We start from the raw sequence: 24,837 nt of genomic DNA, 5'->3' as shown, positions 1-24,837 counted from the left end.
CCTATGGGACTCACGCGAACACTGACGATTACCACGAAAAGAGCGAGTTGCCAACTGCACTTATTATGATGTCGGGACACTGAGCCAAAGTGAACAAGCGTCCGGAAAACAGGTATGAAGCCCTGATGATTGCAGCTTTGAAGTAATTCCTCCAAAATGCCGCACACCACTGCCAGCGTGGAGCCTCTCTAACAAGCTGATCAAAACTATTCTAGCACGAAGAGCAGGTTCTGGTGTTAACGACTAGAAAATGTTATTTATCATTGGATTCATCTCACCATTTTCACAAAAAGCTACTTCCAAACATATTTTGATCTTGACAGCATTTAACTCTACTGGCAAAATTATTGCTCACACAGTCACCGTCAGATTTGGGATATCACATTAAAAGCAATATATTACAGGCAAAAAACCAATTACAGATTTCAATTCATCCACAGAAGTGAGCATCCCAACCCAGCACAGGCCGTCTACTGCTAATAAAGTTCCATCTGAGATTTTCAAAACTCCCCCAGGAGCTCATTCCATCAGTTTTTACTTAATCTTAATTCCCTCCATTACGTTGGGGGAAAAAAACACTCTCCAGGCAGAAAAGTGTAGTGTCCCTTCCATCTCCCTCCCAAGTCCAGTGGTTTCGCTGGTTAAGGGAACGCACAGCTGTTTCCTAATCACTACTCAGCCAACACAGTCTTGCAAATGGCTGTGGCAGCTGAGAAAGGCCTTCCATGAAATTACTCCCAGCACGTGACAACATGGACCCAAGGACGTGACAGAGCCCGGGGGAGGAAGGCCCTCTCTTTGGCAGCCAGCCTAGATGAGGGTGGACAATAGTCTATGAAGAAGTGCTTGCATTAATGTGCACGAAGCCCTGGATGGTAGGAGGATGGAGAGTTTTAGGAAAATGGACAGTCACAGCCGTTACTAAAGATGAAGGATATATAAATACACAGACTGCTTAGGGTCTTTACAAGGGACCCTTCCACTGTAGGGGAGCTCTTCCTCCTCCCTGAACCCCCAGAGTACTCCATCTTATGATTCGATTATGCTCTGTATGTATTACAGTGTGTGTGTACTTGTCTCTTCTTACCTACTGGCCTGGTCAGCTGCCTGAAGACAGGCAATGTCTCACTTGCCTTTGCACCATAAATGCCAAATAACCAACAGGACACAAGTCAGGGACCAGAACACAGGACTTACAATAAGAACAGGCCTTGACCCCGCTCTGCCGACAACTCACTGCCTCTGAGACCCTCAGGAAGTAAGGGGATCTCTCTGGGCCTGTTCCTTCCTTCTGCTGTGGAGGCCAGCAGCCAGGAAGAGAAGGAAAGAAGGAAAGGGAAGAGGGAGAATGAAAAACTGGAAAAGGAAGGAGAGGGAGAGAAAGAAAGCAAAGGAGAAGAAGGGAAGAAGAGAGGGGAATCAAGCAACAATCAATGTCGGAAGAAACGAGGATCACAGCTGATCTTAGGCAACTTTCAATGGAAGAATCGGCCTAAGTGATTTGTAGACACCTAGACTCTTTCCTCGTCAATATTTACTACATCATTCCTCCTTTAAATCTGCTTTAAATCACTGAGAAGTTGTCTTTCACATTTTACAAAAGTATTTAATGATTTTTTTCTTGTACAATCTGTAAAACATCATGCATTCCTAATAAAAATAACTATATGAGGATCAAAGTAGGATTTCTACTCAGGCAACAATAAACATACCCGTGAAAATTCACATTAACCATAAATCCATCATCAGCTGCTAAGACACCCTCAGCATATTCACCCACTCTGGGACACATCCAAACACTTCAAAGAATTTCGTTGGGAAAAACTACTGTTGAAGATGAAACAAACACTTATGGCTCAACAGGAGCTGAAGAATAAATCACTTTCCAGGGCTTCCCTGGTGGCACAGTGGTTAAGAATCTGCCTGCCAACGCAGGGGACACGGGTTCGAGCCCTGGTCCGGGAAGATCCCACATGCCGCGGAGCAACTAAGCCCGTGAGCCACAACTACTGAGTCTGCGCTCTAGCGCCTGCAAGCCACAACTACTGAGCCCACGTGCCACTGCCACTGAAGCCCGCGTGCCTAGAGCCCGTGCTCCACAACGAGAGAAGCCACCACGATGAGAAGCCCACACACCGCAACGAAGAGTAGCCTCCGCTCCCCAAAACTAGAGAAAGCCCGCGTGCAACAACGAAGACCCAAAGCAGCCAAAAATAAATAAATTAATTTTTTTAAGTGCATTAATAAAAAGAGATAAAGCAACAGAAAAAAAATCATAAAAAAAAAGGAATAAATCACTTTCCATGCACTTATGTCTCAGAAGTCACATGTACTTTTCTCTAGATGGTTTGCTTAGCCTAGAGAGAGAACACTCTGGGCCACTTTTCTCCCAGATGGGTGCCTGCAGGACCAGACAGGGAATAATGTACCCCCGGCATCAAAGTACAACACTTCTAAGCATATAATGACAGGAAAACATCTATATGAAGTCAAATCTAGCGAGAAAGTTTGATATTATGATTGTTTTTTAAATGAAGCTGAACTGTAAAATGTGGGCAATGAAAAATCCATCTGTCAGACAATATATCCACTTAAGAGTCCACCCACTTAGGAATAATCCCTGAATGTCACCAGTTTTATTTATTTATTTTTTTAATTTATTTTATTTATTTATTTATTTATTTTTGGCTGCGTTGGGTCTTCGTTTCTGAGCACAGGCTTTCTCTAGTTAGGGCGAGCGGGGGCTACTCTTCGTTGCAGTGCGTGGGCTTCTCATTGCAGTGGCTTCTCTTGTTGCGGAGCACGGGCTCTAGGCGCGCAGGCTTCAGCAGCTGTGGCACACAGGCTTAGTTGCTCCGTGGCATGTGAGATCTTCCCGGAGCAGGGATCGAACCTGTGTCCCCTGCGTTGGCAGGCGGATTCTTAACCACTGCGCCACCAGGGAAGTCCCTCACCAGTTTTATTTTTAAGCATCATACTGCCTTTATAAATTGAATACTCACAATAAAACCACCATTAGCGAAGCATCCCTGCGATCTATCTTTACCAGCCATGATGATCCAAGTTTGTAGATCATTTTTTAGAGAATTCAAAACATAGACTCATGAACCACCCCCAAAACCCCACTGGAGTCGAATGGGCCTGAAAGGTGGTTTTTTAATGCCACCACTTATCCAAAGCTGGGATCCAGGCTCTGGAGGTCCCCAGTGGTGGCGGGGCTCTGCCTAAATCCCTCAACCCTTTCTTTACAGCTACATGGGATTTATGTCCTTTGCCCTCTTCTTATGATTTTGGTGAGCAAAAGACGTCATCCAGTTTCACACCATTCATCCTAGAGGGCAGTCAGTTCAGGAACAAAAAGAACGTAACAGAAAATTCAAATACTCAGTGGGTGGTAGGCCCAGAACACGCAACCACAAGAAATGATAAAAGGGTCACCACGTGAGACACAACTTGCTAAGCGACTGGCAGTTCACACTGGCAGTGCAGCTGGCAGGCATTCTGATGAATACTTGGAAGATTAATACATGATTCGTACTATCTCCCTCCTGTTCACACACAACAGGGACCTGCCTGGTTTATGGACACACAGGTGCTCACATATGGCGGCGGCAGCAGCAGCATTAAATCTTACAGTCAATGGTAGGATGTCGCCCACCACACTGCCGGTATCTTTTCCTATCTGCACAACTAAAGCAGAGTGAAGGCTTAGAAAACCCCAGAGAGGAATCTCCACGTCTGCAAACCCCCCAAGGGGTCCAGAAGACATTCCTGATGCAGGAACAACTTTCTCTGTGGACATGTAGCCCTACCTGCTCCCACCCCTCAGTCCTCTAAATGCCTAAGATGTATATACTTTCTCTTTAGGGAAGAAAATAAACCCAGATGAACTCTTTGGGGTGAAGTACTGGGACACTGTGGAGAGGTAAGAGTGAATTAGCAGCGGTTTAAAAACATATGAGTCAGGCTTCCCTGGTGGCGCAGTGGTTGGGAGTCTGCCTGCCAATGCAGGGGACACGGGTTCGTGCCCCGGTCCGGGAAGGTCCCACGTGCCGCGGAGCAACTGGGCCCGTGAGCCAGAACTACCGAGCCTGCGCGTCTGGAGCCTGTGCTCCGCGACAAGAGAGGCCGCGATAGTGAGAGGCCCGCGCACCGCGATGAAGAGTGGCCCCCGCTTGCCGCAACTGGAGAAAGCCCTCGCACAGAAACGAAGACCCAACACAGCCATAAAATAAATAAAAATAAATTTAAAAAAACAAAAAACATATGAGTCAGCTCTCCTAGTTCACCTGAATCCTGACTATAAGGTGAAAATGCACAGCGGGCATTACAGGTCAAGTGCAGCGGCCGCTGAAAGCACATCGCGTTGTCTGAAACCCAAGACCACAGTGGCGGTGAGTTCACCTCTCCTGGGTTGTATAATCAATGTAATAAACACCGCTGTCTGTAACTTCACACTTCTTTTTTGGTTTATAGAAATGTTTTTCATGCCCACAATCACACCGTCCTATTACCCTCACCCTTCCCACATTCTGGAAGGCGAGAGTGAATTTACCACTTGGGGGAAAAAAATGCTTAACTCCTGCTTCATTTCTCCGTTCTATCAAATACAGAGAGAAATGTTTATGTTTGAAAGTTTTCTTTACTGTTTTTCTCCCCAATTCCTAAGTACTGTTTTAAAAATAGATTCTTCTGCTTTAAAAACATTACAAAGATAAATCTCAGTCTTCTCGTTTAAAAGATAAGATAAAAAGATCTCATTTTAGCTTCCCTTTCCCTCAACAGCTTGACTTTCAAACAGAATTAGTTTTAGTTATTGCAATAATGTCTTTCATCTCATTTAAACCCTGTAAAATACAGCTTCCTTCAGAGGCACTAACAGTCTTTTAATTTAAAACTAAACCCCCTATAAATAACGTATAATTCACTAACAGCATTTGTGCTTAATGTATAAAAGTCCTTTCACCTTGAAAATGTCTGGGGGGGAAAATGCTAGGCCTGTTTATAAAAAGAGAAAATCAAAGAGCTCAAGTCTCTCACATGGTCACTCTATTCCCTCCTATGACACAGACAAAACACTTCTTTTCCTACCAAAGTCTCTTAAAATTATAGTAAGCTATTTCATCTTTGTTGGTAAAAGTCAAAAGTTATCAAATCAAAAGAAAAACTTAAAAACCCATTCACCCCTTAATCATACTTCTTATACTTTGCAATAAAAAACTGTTCTTCATGGAGCCACTTGTCAATTTCCAACTAGAGGATGATGGCATAGAAGCTCCCGGTCATAATGTAACCACTGAACCCAACTGCAAATAATCCCCAGATACATGCCTGCAAAATGAAAATGAATATGCAAAGGTCAATGTGACCGGTGACAACACATCGGCTTCCCCATGTAAATGGAGAAACTAACATTTTCTTTAATGAAAATCAATAAACGCTAAGTCATAATAATCCTGAAGAAAAACAAATCAAAGTCTATAGATCGCCTCAACAGCATTATACAAACTTCAAAGAACAACTATGATAATCCAAGGTCTGTTATCCTTTTGGGGGACTATATTTGTCACTGTTTTCTGGCACTTATCAGGCCACTGAAGCCCTTTTCGAAGAAGTAATTCAACAGATTAATGAATCTAACTCACATTTCTAACCTTCTTTTCTTCAAATATGCAATGTTCTTATAATGTGTGTTTATATTATGCAATGCTTCACATTTAGTTTGTTCCTCATAGAAAATGACTTAGCACCCTCAGGTTTCATGTCTTCAAAGAAATAAGCAGGGGGTTGGCTTCTCCCGGCCTCTACCTCCCAATCCCTGCCTTTCCCCTCATACTAGTACACACACGCCCTTGGCTCTTCCTTCTTCACCAATCCCTTTTCACCTTTAGCATTTTCAACGCTCTCCATCATGACATCTCTTCAACCACAAAAGAGAAAAAGACATCACATCTCTTTTTCCCCAACTGACCATTTCCTTCTCCCTCACTTCAATCTGAATTGCTTATCAGGGAAAAATATTTTCTCACTGCAATTCCATCCCGAACAGCAGGTTCAGTTACACAAATCTGCTTCATGCTTCTTTGCTCGCTCTTCCTAAACCAGCTGGGAACAGATGTCAGTTTTGTGGAGTTTAAAACAAAAAACAAAAACAAAACAAAACAGAACACCTGATCGGCCACGTCTCTGCCTCAGTGCTTCTCTCTAGGAAAGGGTGGGGGACGGACAAGGAGACTGGGCCCCAAAAACGGGCAGACACTTAGGTCTCAAAAAAATAATAACTAAAAAAGAAAATACACACACACACACACACACACACACACACACACATACATGAATGGCTACGTGTGTATAGCTTTGAGGGAAAAAATAAGCAATAATAAATGGAGCTATGGAATCTCTTAAATACATGCCAACTGAAGGCCCCATACAAGTGCCGAAACGCCAAAGAGAAGTGTTTACTTCATCTCCATCCTCCACACTAATCAGGCCCTGGGTGGATCTGGACGGTAAGCCAGGTCACCGTGTAGGTCTGAGGCTCCGCTCCAGCCACTGGAAAGAAGTGTGACCCAGGACCACAGAGCGCCCAGCCCCTCTCACCTTCCCGCAATGGCGGGCGCTCCCCCAGCTCCCTGCACACCGCCTGCTGAGGCCAGAAGAACTTCACTTTCTAAACAGCCTCCACCAGGTTAGCTGCCCGTGTGTAAGAAGACAGTCTGTACATAAGGTGAAAAGAAAAGAATATGCGTTTTAATTCTGTATGAGTTAATAAGAAATTAGCTAATGCAGCTGCTATCATCCAGAATAGATATCTTCTTGTTTCACTGAATCCTGATGGTATCAATATTGACATACAGATACTCTGGCCAAGGCCGTGTTTTCTTCTTCAGTTAATACCTAATATTCCTGATCTGAAAAACCACCGATGTGAAAGTTCAAACTGCTCCGGAAATATAAACACAGAGTCACTTAATCAGGGCACAACCTTGGGAAAGACAAGAATATATCCAGCCCCTGCCCTTCCCTGTGGTTATCCTTCACTTTTCCCTCAAGGCTATACCTACGAGCGCCTCCCCTTCCCTCCTCCACCCCCCCCCCTTCCTCCCACAGGAATAGAAGCAAATGGTCCCTACAAAGCTCAGCCTTTTCCAGAAGCTCGACTCGCAGTTCTCGGCCTACTCCTTGCATCACTCCCCCCAACTCCAAGCACTCACAGGTCAAACAAAAGCTCTGCAGTAAAAAGCTCCTTTGCGTTTTCCACATGGTTCTGCAGCTGCCCAGGGTTCCTCTAGAGAGGATTGCAGCCAATCCCTGCTCCTCGTGCCCCAGAGCACCCTCTGTGCCACTCTGCCCCACCACCCTCTCTTTTCCTTCTCATTAACTCCCACCCTGCCAGGGGACAGAGGCTGTTTCTAACCTTCCCCTGGTACCTACCCCACACCTTCTTCTTTCCACAGTCAGCTTCAGAGACAACAGGCAGGACCCCTCCCCACGGTCCGCCTGCCTTCAGACCCTGCCTGATCCCGCACAGCTGGCCTTTCCAAGCTGGTCCTCACCGGGAGGTTGCTGCCCTGCTCCGGGGCTTTTGGCCGCTCCTATTACCTCTACCTACTGGCTAGAGAGACGTCCCTCAGCCTCAATCTGGCGACCCTACCCTTGTGCTCTGTCCATGGGCACACTGCCTTCACAGTTAAGTTCTCAGTCGTCGGGCAGATCCTACACCGCCCAGCTCCTTCCCCACCCCTTTGTTACCCACTGGCCTGAAACCACGGTTAAAATCCAGGCTGTAGGAGGAAACGTGGAGGTGACAGAACTGTTCTGTATCACAACTGTGGGGCTGGATACACACGTCTATGTCTTTGTCAAAACCCGGAGAGTTTTACTGTGTGTAAACAAAAAATAAAAGCAATCAGGAATGAGGAGAGGCCCAAAATAAGAGACCAAGTGTAACAAAGAACTAACTATATCACAAGCAAATGACATAACACCCACGCTGAAGAGGGTAGGGAGGAAAAGAACCCACCCAAAGTAACTTTGGAAAACAAAAGCTTGACTGTACACTGTAAGGCTACAGAGAAAGGGAACCGGACACAAATAGTGTCCTCCACTTAGGTGAAAACTGCTGAAATTTGAGTAAAGTCTATAGTCTAGTTAGCATTATACCAATGGTAATTTTTTAGTTTTGATTAATATGTTATAATTACACAAGGTGGCTAGGGAAAACTGGGTAAAGGGTACCTGGAAAGTCTTTGTATTATTTTTGCAATTTTTCTAGAAGCTAAAATTATTCCAAAATAAAAAGTTAAATGAAAATGCTTGCGTTCATTTAATAGTGTATAGCTACTAAATGAAATAAAGCGAGTGCCTCATAGCTAGAAAACACTCCAAAAACGGTCCATTCCCGTTCTTTGTTGCCTTGTGCTGGTCCTTGTTGCCTGTGTCCTTTCTTACTGCCGCTGCCTTTCAGCAGAATTTCATTTTCCAGCCATCTCGGCCTCTCGTGGACCCTGCAGGCACTGCTAGGGGCCCCTCGGGTTTCCCCTGACTCCCTGGCTCTTCCCCTCCTGGGTCCCTTCAGACTCTGTCATCTACCTTTGTCCAAAGGCAACCTTGGCCACCCCTGTGGTCACAACAATCCCATATATTCACAGAACTCACACATTTCTACCTACAGCCCTAATTCTGCCTTCAGAGCCACCTTTCCAATTGCCAGCTTTATATGCCACTTGACTCTCCCAACAGGAGGTCAAACTTACACTAAAGCCCTCCTTCGTTTTCCCTCCCAACCTGTCCCCCCTCCAAGTCCTATCCATGTTTTCCATGACACTCACCTCCACTAGGAAAACATTAAAAACCCTTCACGGGATTCCCTGGTGGCGCAGTGGTTGAGAATCCGCCTGCCAATGCAGGGGACACAGGTTCGAGCCCTGGTCTGGGAAGATCCCACGTGCCGCGGAGCGACTAGGCCCGTGAGCCACAACTACTGAGCCTGCGCGTCTGGAGCCTGTGCTCCGCAACAAGAGAGGCCGCGATAATGAGAGGCCCGCGCACCGCGATGAAGAGTGGCCCCCGCTCGCCACAACTAGAGAAAGCCCTCGCACAGAAACGAAGACCCAACACAGCTAAAAATAAATAAATAAATTTATAAAAAACAAAAAAAAAAAAAAAAAACCTTCACATGCTGCACTTCACACACTGCGAAACACAGACACCAGTTTTGAAGGACCTTACTACTAGGCTTTTCACAAATGCAGCACTGAAATACATATAGTGAATGCTGAATTTTTCTACGTTGAACAGATTTCTTTCTGCAGGACAGCCTCTATTATGCTAACAAATATTATAAGTCTCCAAAAAGAGGGATGGTATAGTTCCCAAATTGTGATCTAACCACAGGTCATTTTTTCTGATCTGTGAACACAAATGCCAGAATGATTTCCCAGACGGCTGCACCAATTCTGTTGCTGCCACCATGCATTAGAGTTACTTTAAGCCACCCTGCCCCCCAACTTTATAAATATTTATGAGACAAAAAGATGACTTCTTATACAATTTCCACATTACTAGAAAGTTTAAACTTTTCCTAATATGGTTTGCTTACTAGCTGTAAAAGAAATATTTGTTCTGTGAGTGATGAATGAATGCATGGAGGGAGATGATGAATTTCCTATTTACTTCTCTCTGCAGCTCCATGAAATCACTTACTGACCTACGTTCTTGTCACTTAACTAACAAGCAAGAGCATACAAAAACCCATCCACACGGTTCCCTACAATAAACTAGTTTCTATGGACAAACCCCGGTGAAGAGAATGAGCTTTAATGACAGTGGGCGTGAGGCCCAATGTCCCTCCCAGCACGAACATTCCCTGTGCTCTCTGGCTTCTTTGTGTCGGAAAGTTTTCCACCTAAAAATGGAGATAACAGCATACACCCAACCCCAGGGCTGTGCTATTTAGATATCTAGAAGGAACTCTGTCATGATCAAATACACTACACAAAAAGCACAGAAAGCATAACATTTCAAACACGGAGGGCAGGTGGTCAAGAGATTTTCAAGGAATGTTCCTACTCTTTTCATCCCACAACCAGACCAGAGACCTGCAACCACAGCCGGGAGACCTGTGTGGCTGACAGGTTCCTCGTCAGTGTCTGGATCTGAGCAAGAGGAGAAAGGAGCCTAAGTGGGCAGCACTCTCAGCAGGGGGGCTGGTAGCAAGGGGCTAGGGGGTCAAAGGTCAGGGGCTCACCTTGTCCAGCACAGAACCCACAGGCCGAGGCGTGAGCCTCAGTCGGGATCAGAATTGGAGGCTGAGGTGCAAATGACCCAGCGGGGTCAGAACCAGGGAGGGGGACAAAGAGATGCTCAGACCAGAGGCGCGGGGCACCGCCCTCACCTGAGCTCCGCAGTGCCCAAATGACAGCACGACTGTGGACTAGCTCTCCACGGTGGGCAAAGCTTCCCACAAGCAGCAGCAGCAAGCTTGGCAGTCACAGCTGAAAGGGCGCTGGCCGCTCGGTGCCCTGCAGAGACGCACTGTCCTCCACAGATGCATGGAAGGTCGGCGGTGAGACCTGCCTTCTCCAAATCCTCAGGGCCCTCACGAGTAAGTTTTCCCCACAGGAGATCCAAGAATCTTATCAAGCTCTAAGTTTTGAGTCTCAGTTAGTAAAATAAAAAAAATAAAAAAAAAAAAACTGATTAATAATTAATGTGAGGGCTTCCCTGGTGGCGCAGTGGTTGAGAGTCTGCCTGCCAACGCAGGGGACACGGGTTCGAGCCCTGGTCTGGGAAGATCCCACATGCAGCAGAGCAACTAAGCCCGTGCGCCACAGCTACTAAGCCTGCGCTCTAGAGCCCGTGAGCCACAACTACTGAGCCCACGTGCCACAACTACTGAAGCCTGCGCGCCTAGAGCCCACGCTCCGCGATGAGAGAAGCCACTGCAATGAGAAGCCCACGCACCGCAACGAAGAGTAGTCCCTGCTCGCCGCAACTAGAGAAAGCCCGCACGCAGCAACGAAGACCCAACGCAGCCAAAAAATTTTTAATTGACTAATTAATTAATTAATTAATTAATTTAAAAAAGCCAGATCTGGGCAACCATATGAAAAGACTTGATAGGAAAATGAAGAAATGAGTCATATGAGGTGAACCCAGCACTGGGGCAGATGTCTGGCAAAGACCAAAAGTGAGGACAGCCAGCACCGAGACCTGGGTTTCTAACACTGCTCTCCACTAGAAAAAGAGACCAGCGCTCCTTGAAGAAATGGCCAATTCCAGCACTGGGCAGGAAATGCACAAAATGAGCCTGGAGCATTCTGTAGTGCCAGAAATTAAGGAAGTGCTCCAAAACAAGACAAAAAGAAAAGAAACAAACTGCATTGAGAGGAGCATGTCAGAGGGACACAGAGGTGAACAGAAAGAGCTCCCAACGGCTCAAGCTGGTACAATTTGAGCAACAAATAAAGCAATACTGGGTTATAACCTGAAATATAAAATAAACATCCATGAGTCCGTACTGATACAAATGATTGAAATGATTGAATAAGTGGGGAAAGGCAAACAAATCTCCTGTGCAGAACTCCAAATAATTTATGTAGATGCCCTACCCTTATGGAGGTGAAGAAAAATCCCACTCCTTAAATGACTCTCCTCCAAAGACGACAGTACGGAAAGGGGAGAGAAAAGAGTAACTCCACAGTGGAAAAGCCTCACCAACACTACCTGAGCCAGGTGACCAAGGTCAACATCAACAGTGATAAGTCATATGGATAGTACGTCCCCTTGATGTGACAGAAGAGCAGGTTATCCCAGAAACACATTACACCCCAGCCTAACCACAGGGAAAACATCAGACAAATCCCAATTGAGGGACATTCTACAAAATTACCTGACCAGTCCTGCTCAAAACTATCAAGGTCATAAAAAACAAGGGAAGTCTGAGGAACTGTCACAGCAAGAGGAGTCTAAGGCGACATGGTGACTAAATGCAACGTGATCTCCTGGATGGGATCCTGGGACAGAAAAAGGACACTGGGTAAAAACTGAGGAAATCTAAATAAAGCATGGACTTAAGTTTTTTTAAAAAAAGTAAGACAGAGATAATGAATAGTTAAGAGAGTGGGGGAGTATTAAAATGCAAAGAGGGGAGCTGGGATGAGCAGAAGTTGGTACTTCTATCCTTTTACTCCCAAAGAACGTTGGTGAACGGCATTATAAACAAGAAGTAATTCCTAAAATGTTTAAATAACAGCTCTGCATATGTGGAGATTAATTTTTCATTTTATCCTCTTACCAATAAGCTGCCTCAAGGTCAGCCACTGAGTAATCAAAACAGCTTAGCAACTTTTAAACCTAAGTTTATTAGAAATAGAATTTCTAAAAGTTTGCATTCTCCATGCTTTCTTGCACACAAAATGATGGAGATGGGGCTTCCCTGGTGGCGCAGTGGTTGAGAGTCTGCCTGCCGATGCAGGGAACACGGGTTCGAGCCCTGGTCTGGGAAGATCCCATATGCCGCGGAGCGACTGGGCCCGTGAGCCACAACTACTGAGCCTGCGCGTCTGGAGCCTGTGCTCTGCAACAAGAGAGGCCGCGATGGTGAGAGGCCCGCGCACCGCGATGAAGAGTGGTCCCCGTTTGCCGCAGCTAGATAAAGTCCTCGCACAGAAAAAACGAAGACCCAACACAGCCATAAATAAATAAATAAATAAATAAATAAATAAATAAAAGAACGTGAATTTCTTTAAAAAAAAAAAAAAATGATGGAGATGATCGTTTGCTACTACAGGCAGCCCCAGTCTGTGGCCAGTGACGATAAACGATTTATTTGGTTTCTCTTAATGCCCAAGGTGGGCAACTGGACTACTGAATCACTGACAGTTAGCCGTATAAAACAACAGCCTATATGCGGACGTCCCTGGAGGCCCAGTGGTTAGGACTTCGGGCTTCCACTGCAGTGGACACAGGTTCGATCCCTGGTCGGGGAACTAAGACCCTGTGTGCCGTGTGGCGCAGCCAAAAAAAAAAACAGCCTGAAAAATAAGTCCCTCCTAGCGATTTGGTTATACAGGTCGCATGGAAAGAAATGAATCATTTACCCCTCTTGTCATCCTTCAGGTGTCTTCTAACAAGGCCAGCCTTTCCTTTTTTACAATAACAGCATAACTGGGTTTTGCCATTCCAAAAGTTAACAGCTAAAATGGGAACTACTGTTTCCCTTTAAATAAATTATATGCAGTATAAGTTCCCAACCAAATATTAAAATCCACACATATCACAAAGCCAATGTAATTAATGGCCCACATACAGGAAAGCAAAGCAAAGTACACATTTCGCTTTTTAAAACTGTGATAAAATACACATATCATAAAATGTACCATCTCAAATATATACATGTAATTTTCATATGAAATTTTTCTCTCCCACCAAGTCCTGCATCTCTTCCTTGGCAATGTTACATCCATGCCGATCATAACCCCTGTCACTCCTCTCACTTTGGACCATCCCATCTTACACCCAGAAAGACACAACACCCCGCTCGTTCTCCATGCTCTCATTCAGAATTGCCAGATTAATCTTTCTAAAACTACACTTTAATCCTATCTATCACTCCCTTCTATTAAAAATCCTTGAATCACCTTCCAAATTAAGTCCAAATTCCTTGGCCTGACACCAAAGACCCTATTCAATCAGAGCCCCAACCACTGTTCTCCTTGGGGGGCGGGGGGGGAACGACACACCTTTCCTCCTAGGGCCACGCTATTTCTTAACCTAGAATCTCACACACACACACACACACACACCCCTCCATTAGCCAAGGATGAAGAACCCATTCCTCAGGTTTTTCTGAAGAAAGAGCCTCAATTTCCTCATCTTTAAAATGAGAACTAAAAAAAAAAAAAAAAAAAAAAAAAAAATGAGAACTAATAATAACTGCCATATCATAAGACTGTTGTATTTAAGAAAACAATATGTATGAAAAGAACCAAACACATTGGCACTAAAATGCTATTTTCTTCCTCTTTGTCTGTTTGCTAGAATAATAAAACAAACTAGAGGGAAAAAAGGAAAAATGAAGAAATGTTCTTGAGACAAGAAAGTGAAGTAGTTTTGAGGTGATGATGGTCTGAATGGAGAAAAAGGAGGAGGAGGAACATTCTTGGGTACTTTACAGAACGATGGCCCTGGCTCTTTATTACATCTCATTTCACTTCAAAACGCTGGCCCCTTTCCTAGTGTAGATGTGCCTCCAAAGGCCTGCTCTAGGGATCACCCATTGGTGGGTCACCTGGAGTTCATACATTGAAAAGAATACAGTTTCCTCTTAAAGGGCAGCAAAATTTCAACTCACAAAGCAAAATACCTCACTATGTCTCTGACTGCCCTATAACTCTCTCTCTTGATTCCGAAGCTCTGTCCTCCCAGTCGAGGATAACCAAGGACTAGCTGCGGTCTCACCCGCTCCCTGCCTAACCCTGGTCCAACCCACACCTCCGGACCAGGTTCACATGCTGACTGACAGGTCACCGGAGCCCAGCTCAGCCCAGGCCCGCCCCAGAGGGCTGAGCGCCAGCCTGAGCAGAGGCCCGCCCCAGAGGGATGAACGCCATGCTGGGAGTCCAGCATCGTGCCCCCAGCCAGGAGCCCCCCGTCCTAGAGAAGCAGTGTCCAAGTCCTAAACCAACACCCACAAGGCACTACACCAACAAAAGCTAGAGAAAAACAGGAATGCAGGCTGGGCTTGGAGAAAAGCCAAAGCACTAGTGGGCTAAGTGCCCCCCATGTTGTAGAAGCATCTACCTCGTAGCCACCCCGTTCTCTGGAAAGGTGAGTTCCCGTTCTTCAGGGAAAGAGGAAGGGAGGCAGTCTTGGAGGTGGGAAAGCAGAGGACCTCAGCCTGGCAGGCTGGGAGCGCAGTGGGTGAGGTACAGACCCTTCAGAGGACTCCTGGGGCCCAGAAGGGACGGGGGCAGGGCTCCCTGACAGCTGCCCCGAGGAGAGGTTGGTGCCCACTGCCAACCCCAAAGGCCCTGAGAGCCCGTGACCTTGTAGTCATCACCGTTTGTAACAGCTGATGCTGTCTGTCTGTGTGTTTGTCTTCTCTACCTCACTGGCGCAGTCAGAGCTCAAAAGTCCGTTTTCTAAAACTGCCCAAGAGCAGGTGCTGACTGACTAGTGAATGCATGGGAGTGAGAGCTGTCAAGTGACTGAAAGCAATACCCACTTTCACAAGTTCAGAGCCTCCACCTCCTCAACCTAGAAGGTACTTGGGGGCCTGGATTCAGAGGCTGACCTGCCAGCTCCAAGTCACCTACCCCATACAACCACGATTCAGACACTTGAAAACTCCAGAAGCCAAGAGAACATGAAGGCCACTCGTCTGGGCTTGGCCATTCCCAGCTCTGCAAGATCAGAGGTTCCGGTCAAGCAAGGGCATTAAACAAGGGAATATAAAAGGCGGGGGAAAAGAGAGAGAATAGAAGGAAAATTCCCACGTCTGTCAAAGGGTACTTTAGTCAATCCTCAGAATGCAGAAGTAGAGAAATGGGCAGAATGCTTTTACATGTTAATATTTTATACATGGCAAGAACTTCCCACAAAAGAAAGTTGACTGAATTCATGAGTTTCTTTCCCTTCCCTCCTGAAATCCTACAAAGATGACATTAAAAGTATTTTTAAAAAGATAAAAATAGCATATACAGACAGAAAGTAGATATGTGCTTGCTTAGGGCTGGAGAGTTGGGAGAACTAGGGAGTGACAACTAAAAAGCACTGTGGTTTTTTTTTTTCTTACTCCATTTTATTTTACTTTATTATTTTTTAAAATTGAGGGACCTCCCTGGTGGCGCAGTGGTTAAGAATCCGCCTGCCTATGCAAGGGACATGGGTTTGAGCCCTGGTCCAGGAAGATCTCACATGCCGCGGAGCAACAAAGCCCATGCGCCACAACGACAGAGCCCATGTGTCACAACTACTGAAGCCCGCACACCTAGAGCCCGTGCTCTGCAACAAGAGAAGCCACCTCAATGAGAAGCCCGCGCACCACAACAAAGAGTAGCCCCCGCTCACCACAACTAGAGAAAGCCTGCATGCAGCAACGAAGACCCAACATGGCCAAAAATAAATGAAAAAAAAAAGTTTTTTTAATAACTAAATAAATAAATAAAATTGAAGTATAGTTGATTTACAATGTAGTGCTAGTTTCTGGTGCACAGCAAAGTGATTCAGTTCTACATATATATCTACTCTTTTTCATATTTTTTTCCATTATAGGTTAAAGATATTGGATATAGCTTCCTGTGCTGTACCGTAGGACCTTGTTGTTTATCTCTTTTGTATACAGTAATTTGTATCTGCTAATCCCAAACTCCTAATTTATTCTTTCCCCACTCCCCTTCCCCTTTGGTAACCACAGGTTTGTTTTCTATGTCTGTTGAGTCTGTTTCTGTTTTGTAAATAAGTTCATCTGTATAATATTTTAGATTCCACATATAAGTGATATCATATGATATTTGTCTTTCTCTGTCTGACTTACTTCACTTAGTATGACAGTCTCTAGGGCCATCCATGTTGCTGCAAATGGCATTATTTCATTCATTTTTATGGCTGAGTAATACTCCATTGTATACATATACTACATCTTCTTTATTCATCTGTCAATATTCACTTAGGTTGCTTCCATGTCTTCGTATTGTAAATAACGCTGCTTTGAACACTGGGGTGCATGTATCTTTTTGAGTTAGTTTTCTCCAGATATACGCCTAGGAGTGGGATTGCTGGATCATACAGTAACTATATTTTTAGTTTTTTAAGAACCTCCATACTGTTTTCCATAGTGGCTGCACCAATTTACATTCCCACCAACAGACAGGGTTTCTTTTTGAGGTGATGGAAAGGTCCTATATCTGACTGTGGAGACGGTTACACAACTCTTGTGAAAAGACCAAAAACCACTGAACTGTATGGTACAAATGGGTGAATTGTATAGTATGTGAACTGTATCTCAATAAAGTTGTTACCAAAAATATACAGTATACACCCACAGGATAGGGCCACGAGAATGGAGCCAAAGCCAACGTAAGACACCAGTAAAGTTTTGGGAAAAGGAAGAGGACAGTGGTCGAGAAGTTATATCCCAAGGTCCTGCAGGAGGGGGCTGCAGACATAGAGAACAGTTAGTCCCAGGGACTTCAAAGAAGCTCAGGCCTTGGAATCAGCAAAGGGGACACCAGATATGGAAGGAGTGGGGTGGGGCTGAAAACAGGGAGTAGATGAAGTCCGCATGTCCTTGTATGATGGGCATGCCCCTGTAAGAGCCCTTGGAGGATGCCCTGACCTTCTGCCACCTGGCGTAGCTGGGGGAAGGGCAAGAGGAAAATTCTCTGGGTTAACCAAAGCCATGGAGGCTCAAGATTCAGAGCCCCCATGGTGAGGTAGGAGATGGAAAAGCCTAGCCTTCCCTTTCCTCCACCCCTAAGGCCACAAGCCAAGTTTATTCCCCAGGCAGAAGAATGGACCCTGAGAAACGAAAGCTCCAGGTGCTGATGTGTGGGACCCTTCAGTGGAGAGTCTGGTTCCATGACTGATCACAGAGAAGCCCAAGGACGGGTCTGGGCGGGCCCAGCTTCCAATGAGCTTGCCACAGCCTCGTCCTTAAAGATCACCAGACCTGTGGGAAAGCCTCCCACACAAGACAGACCAAAGTAAACACACAAATAAAAGAGCAAAATGAGGACAGAAATGCCTCAAAGAGTAGAGAAACATATGTACGTACGCAAACACTACCCTCAGAGGAAAAAAGCAGGAACTTATGGAGAAGCAGCACCCAAAGAACAAGAAGGAATGTTTAGAAAGAATAAATATTAATAACTGAAATAAAAGATAAAACAGGTAAAAAAAAAAAAGTCAAGGAAATCAGGGTATCTCTCAGAAAGTAGAACTAGAAAAGAGATCTGGACAATAGGAGAGAAAAGGCATTAAAAGTAAAAGTTCAATCCAGCGGGTCCAACATCTAATAAGAGTGCTTCAGAAAGAGAAAACACAGAGACGATATTATCAAAGAAATAATATAGGAATATATCTCCCAAGACTAAAGGAGCCAAGTCTCAGACTGAAAGGGTCCTCACAGAGCTGCCAGACACATCTGAATTTCAGATAAACGACAATCAGTCTTTCCCTAGAAGTACATTCCATTGTTTATCTGGGCATCTTTTTTTTTTTTCTTTTTTTTTGGCTTAACCTGGCAAGCCTCTACCTCTGATGGCCCAGCACCTCATATGACAAATGTCCACCACAGCATAGTTACAGAACACCCAAAATTTAAGAAACACAGCAAACAACAGTACAGGACTTGCTGTGCCGCAGGCACCGTGGCGAGAGCTCTGCTTGTGATTCCCCGCAACGGCCAGGGGCGCTCAGTACCTCTGCCTCCAGACAAAAGGAGCCTCTGCCCTGGGCTCGAGCTTCATACAACCCGTTTATCTAAACACGGAGGTGTTTCTTTTTTCTTTCTTCAGTCTCATAGCCAAGTTTTGTTTCTGTTGTTTTTTAACTTTGGAAACTGGCTGAGTGAATGGGAATCATGGGAAAGAGACAGATGGGGTGAGTGAGGGAGGGGCATTTGCATGCAGATCGCAGCCTCTGCCCCGGGGTGGCAGGGCCCCCGCGGCCCCCCTGCCTAGAAGGTGCAGGTTTGGGGAGGTGCTTACAACTGCCTGGATAAGTCTCAGTCAGAAGAAGCTCCAGACGATTATCCCACTGGGAGAATCCACCCACAGCCAGGATCCCTGGGAGGCCTGAGCCGCTCAGTCTAGTCTACAGCTGGTTCAGCGGGTCCAGGGCCAGCGTCCGGCGGGGCCGCCCGTGCAGGTTCCTGCCGTCACTCAGCTCACGCGGCTGCTCCAAGGATGAGGGCGTCTCCAGACTCCGGGTCTTGAGGGAGACACCGCAGGAGCAGGCTCCCAGGCCCTAGGTGAAAACAGGGGCCAGGCCATAGCCACAGCTTGATTTAAACCTTTCAAATATTTAGGCATATGGTATATACCTTTTAAATATTTAAATGTATCTCTTAAATATTTCATTATCCCTTTTAAATATTTAGCCGTCTGGCCTCCTTTTGTGCTCTTACCCCAGGCCCTGCAACATTAAGGGCAGGCCTGGGGGCCATTATTATCATTATCGCTATCATCCCTGTTTTATGTATCAGGCAGGGAAAGTTTAAGTGCGGCTGCTCAAGGACGAGATGGCCAGTGAAGGGGAGAGGATGGACGAGAACCCAGACCTTCTGCGTCCACAGCCCAGGCTCATCATCCCTACAAGAACAGACAGCCAGAAGGTTATTTCTAAAATGAAGAAGTCCAAATTCAGCAGTGTAAGAATATTATTTTGCAATGAGAATAACGGAAGAACAGATCAAAGAGTTGACACTGACGGCCTACAGGGATAAGGACTGGAAAGTACTGTTTGATTTTTTTTTTTTTAATCTCTGTACACATGTACTACTTCAACAAAAAATTTAAATTGTTAAAAATCATTAACCATCTTAACTTCACATCTCCTTCCTCAATGTAAACAACTCAAAAATCCCTCTGTTCCTCAAGCCTCATTTCTCCAAAAATACATCAAATGTGTTCATGGCTTTTCCTAAACAGAAATGCAAATATGAAAACAGTTCACTGATTGTAACCCGTAGGCTGTTACTGCACTTAGTGTGGTCTCAAAATTGTTTACAGTGAAATACAGCAAATTCTATTATTTGTCCCAAAATGTTATATAACTGAAAACCCCAAAATAGTCATTTTCGATTCCAAAATTAGGTGTCATGAGTATTCAGAAAGAATTTTTTAGATGTATTTTTCTTTGCTAGGTCTCTCTTCCCCAATCTCAATGCTTTTAGAAGACCCTTACTCAAGTGAGAGTTAAAACTCAAGGGAAGGAGGGACTTCCCTGGTGGCGCAGTGGTCAAGAATCCGCCTGCCAATGCAGGGGACATGGGTTCGAGCCCTGGTCCAGGAAGATCCCACGTGCCATGGAGCAACTAAGCCTGTGCAGCACCACAACTACTGAAGCCCACGCCCCTAGAGCCCGTGCTCCGCAACAAGAGAAGCCAGCGCAATGCGAAGCCTGCGCACTGCAAGGAAGAGTAGCCCCCGCTCACCGCAACTAGAGAAAGCCTGCGCGCAGCAACGAAGACCCAACGCAGCCAAAAATAAATAAATAAATTTATAAAAAAAAAATAGAGAGAGAGAGAGAGAGATGGTCTATCCAGTGATAGATTCAAAAAATAAATACATAAATAAAGGGAAGGAAAAACGGGGAGAGAAGAAAAGCTTTTGGCATTCAACTACTTTTTGGATGATCTATATTCTGAAAAAAATACCTACTTACAAAACTGCTTAATTCAGAAACAGCTTAACTGTTCTGTCAAACTTACCAAGTCTAAGAGCAAACATAATGAAATGTGAGTAACAATTCCCCCTTAGACCAGGACCAATATCAAAGAGAAATTCCAACCCAGAGAATTTTTTGTGTTTCTGTCCAGGACGTCCTGGGGGGTAGAAACAGAAAGAAAAAAGAAAAAGGCTTACAACTGAAGACTTGACCCCAGAACAAAACTATGGCCCTTTGAAGAATATATTCTGTGTAGCCTTTTATGTCTCTAGCTAACCAGGCTGCCCATTTTAAAATGGAAGGTCACACAGGGCTGAGATCTTGTCTCCCAACTTGTTCTTTTGCTGGTTTATCTCCATATGCTCTATTCCTCAGCCTACTCTATCTTCTTCCTGTTCAGAGCCTCCTGAAGACACCTCTCTCTGATTAGTCCCAACCTGCTCCAGTCCATCCAAGTTATTGGTCTTTTCAACATTTATGTATATCATATGTTGTTTTATCTATATAATACCTCTAAAGAAGGATCTGAGGTGGCTTACAGTAAGAGATTCATATATACGGACCAAAAACTGTGCAGGGGGGAGGAATATAAAGATGCATATGACCGAGGATGTCCCACGTATGTGCTGCAACCCTCCTTCCCACCGGACACCGGGGATGGCTCGGCTGGGTCACAGCAGACATGCCAGAAAAAAACTGCTATACTTTCCACTTATCTAAGGTGCCTAGAATAGGTAAATTCAGAGAGACAGAACACAGAACAGAAGTTACCAGGGGCTGGGGAAAGAGGGGAAGGGAGAGTGACAGTTTAATTGATCCAGAGTTTTTGTTGGGGGTGATGGAGAAGTTTGTTGAGGGTGATGCATTTAATGCCACTGAACTGTACGCTGAAGAACGGTTAAAATGAAAGCTATTATGTTATGTGTGTTTCACCACAATTTAAAAAACAGAACAAAAAAAAAAACCTGCTGCACCGAACAGGGAGAACAAGTTACAATCAATTTTTTAAATGAAGATTTTAGAAATGTATTCTAACGTCTGGTTCTCTTTTGCAACATCTTTGGGGAAATGGGCTGATTATCAGCAGAGGGCTTGTAACCTTTAACAACCAGCAGTCTGAGGGGTGGGGAGTCCTGATTTTTAGTGTTTATCCATTTCTGTGATTTAAATACTCCCACCATGATACATTTCCAGGTACTGATATGACGTCCCTGGTGGGCTGAGAAGAGGTACCCGCGACGGGCGGGTGAGCTGGTGAGAGGCAGCCTCAACACGATTCCCACCATCACGAGTCCCCAAAATGTGTTCTCTTTACAGATATTAGGAGGGAGGGAAGATTCTAGGGTCCAATGGTTAAACGAAGTTTAAACTGGCTTCTTTACCACAAAACGTTCCACAAAACGTGGGAATCTTTATTCCCACCTCCTTTTGAGATCTTTAACAGAGTAACGTGCATTTTGAATCACAAAGGAGAGCTGGAGTGCGAAATGTTTCCCAAATCTATTTGACCTCTGGACCTTCTTTTCCTTGGAGAACATCTCAGAGGTGCTCCATGCCTTCTGGGAAATACCACGTTCAAGAAATGAGTCTAGGAATTCCCTGGCGGTCCAGTGGTTAGGACTCCGCGCTTCTACTGCAGGGGAGAAGGGTTCCATCCCTGGTCAGGGAACTAAGATCCCGCAAGCCCCTCAGCGAGGTGCAGCCAAAAAAATTTTAAAAAAGAAAGAAAGAAAGAAGTCTATTCACAAGCAGAGAGCCCCACACAAAGCAGAGACGGCCAGGCGTCCAGAAGACGCCTAGTCTCTGCAGAACATCGCCGATGCCGGCTGCGATTGGTACACGCTGTCAGACAATCCAAGTGGGGCAAGCCAATTGGGGTCAAAATTTATTGACAATTTACACAGAAGAACCCAATTAGAGCCTCTGCTCATTGGCCCCGTGCCACACGGACATTAGACAAGAGAGGAAAATTCGGGTACAATTTCTCTTGCCCTTTCCTGTGGGATATTAACTTTTTTCCAAGTCCCACAACACAGTTCTTATGATTCCAGTAGCACCTCCCCCCAACTTTAATGTACATTAACGTCTAAAATATTCCAGGTAGGGCACAACATTAACCTAGATAAAACTGCCAAAGTATCCAGAAAATCTTGATAGGCTAGTTCTGATCATAAAATGCCAAGGAGTGCCCGACAATGAAGCGAGTAAAGGGAGGATCAAAACTGCAGAAAAGGGCTTCCCTGGTGGCGCAGTGGTTAAGAATCCACCTGCCAATGCAAGGGGCACGGGTTCAAGCCCTGGTCCGGGAAGATCCCACATGCCACGGAGCAGCTAAGCCTGTGCGCCACAACTACTGAACCTGCGCTCTAGAGCCCGTGAGCCACAACTACTGAGCCCGCGTGCCACAACTACTGAGCCCGTGAGCCACAACTACTGAGCCCGCGTGCCATAACTACTGAGCGTGCGAGCCACAACTGAGCCCGCATGCCACAACTACTGAAGCCCGCGCGCCTAGAGCCCGTGCTCCACAACTAGAGAAGCCATGACAATGAGAAGTCCGTGCACCGCAACAAAGAGTAGCCCTCGCTCACCGCAACTAGAGAAAGCCCGTGCACAGCAACGAAGACCCAACACAGCCAAAAATAAATAAATAAATAAATAAATAAATAAATAAATTTATTTTTTTTTTAAAAAAACTGCAGAAAAAGCAAATGATTAATTAATTCTTTCAGGAAGAGGAAGGAAGTCAATAGTCTTAAAGCCTCGCAAATTAATACCCAGAGCGAGCCATGGTTTATTGGATTTGATTAATGAGAATATTATTTTCACTTATTTTATTATTTAAACACTTCCTAAACAGAAGGCTTTCCAAGATGAAAATCATGGATTTATGCTTCTTTGCAAAAGTGCTGATAATGAGAAGACAAATGATGGACTAAGAGCAAGAAGACAATGGGGATCCACAACAGAGGTACCAGCAAGACAGTGCAGGGCCGTGGAGCATCTCTTCCTTCTCTAAGCGGTTTGAGTCTAGAACCAGAGGAAATGGCTCTTCTATCGCACTACCAAAGGCAGTAAGTACAGGAGAAGGACAAAGCCACAATAAACCCAGTGAACTCTGATGACTTTCCTGAAGGATTAGGATATTCTGGAACCACCCAGCTGATCCACAGTTAAATTAAAACGGTGCCACCATTCTACCCCACACAATCACTGCTCTCTCTGGCTTCCACACAGAGATGCATAGGCCAAACAAACCCTTTAAAGATAAAATACTAAAGCCAACCATTTCACAAGGAAGCTAGGTCTTCAAGCAGTTCTAATATATTAAGTAATAAGCACTTAGATCCAAAAATGTATACAGCTTCCTAATTACCTCATCTCTGAAAGCTAACCATTAACTTACTCCACAATGGGAAAAGATTCACTGATGTCTAAAAGTAATGAGAAACTTCTAATTACTCTTTTTTTTTTCTTTGAAGTACAAATTAGAAATTTCTGATTTGACAGCCTGGAATAACCAACTTGCTCTCAGTTTACTGACAAGCATTCCTTAGACGTTCTGTGTAATGAACACTACAGAAACGATAGGGCAAGAACCCCACCATTTCATTCATCAGCAGCAGAACCTTGAGTCCCTCTGCATGAATTCCGCTGCAGTAATAGTATCCTACCTCCTCTGTCTTTTTCACCCCCCACTCAGGGACCTTCCAGCCAACACAACCTCTTAAGATTCAAAATTTCTATGTGAACATTGCTATGTCGTCCTTAGAATCAGTCTTAACTCGAATGCCCAGGTAGCATCTTTGAAAAGAACTTTATTTAGACAACAGGCTGCCATTTATTCAAAATGCCTCTCTTTCTTTCCTGGATTTTTAAAACATTTTTCTTGTAAGAGTAGTATATGCTTTTTGCCAATATTCTAAAAAAACAAAAAAACAAAAAAAAAAAACACAGAAGTATAAGCAACAGAAAGTAAAAGTCTCCAGGAGGCCCACTTGAATCACTTGATAATATATGGGATACAGACTTCTAAATGCATATATAAGCATAAACATAAAAACACATATATAATTTTAACATAATAGGCTTTTTTTACCTTCAACAATATATCAGACAACTTTCTATGTCTATACACGTTTCCATTATGTCACAGACATACATCCATGTATTTCAACGCATACATTTGTCCAGGAGTACCCTTTTAAAATACGACTTTGATCTATTCCAAAAAGACTTTGCCAAAGCACAGAACCGCAAGAGAAAACTTTCTCTTCAAGAATTCTTGTAAAAACAAGAACACTTCAAAAAATAACCTTTAAGATATACAGTGCTGAGTTTCACCCATTTGCTTTAAAATTCTGAAGATGTATTTTTAACTCATGTGATAAAGTGAAAGATGAGGGAAACAGAGACATTAAAACCATTTACTCACGCTCTTAA

At 44.6% G+C, this 24,837-nt stretch overlaps 1 protein-coding gene across 9 annotated transcripts in view; it reads right to left on the bottom strand.

Annotated features, from left to right (window-relative positions):
• The window catches only part of ZNF532 (zinc finger protein 532), a 108,185-nt gene that overhangs the window by 59,287 nt on the left and 24,061 nt on the right, over positions 1-24,837 (bottom strand). Inside the window, exon 4 of one of the 9 annotated variants that reach the window (XM_059893720.1) lies at positions 18,714-18,972. The exons of 7 other annotated variants lie outside the window; for them this stretch is intronic. The gene's annotated coding sequence lies outside the window, so the exon portion shown is untranslated. Of the gene's footprint in view, positions 1-6,600; positions 6,717-18,713; positions 18,973-24,837 lie in introns of all 9 variants that reach the window. One more of the 9 variants, XM_059893716.1, reaches the window with a different exon arrangement.

The sequence above is a fragment of the Balaenoptera ricei genome, chromosome 14 (assembly GCF_028023285.1).
Source record: "Balaenoptera ricei isolate mBalRic1 chromosome 14, mBalRic1.hap2, whole genome shotgun sequence".
In the NCBI taxonomy this organism is placed as follows: domain Eukaryota; kingdom Metazoa; phylum Chordata; class Mammalia; order Artiodactyla; family Balaenopteridae; genus Balaenoptera; species Balaenoptera ricei.
The sequence above is the reverse complement of the archived record's forward strand: the minus strand, read 5'-3'. Positions and strand labels throughout refer to the sequence as shown.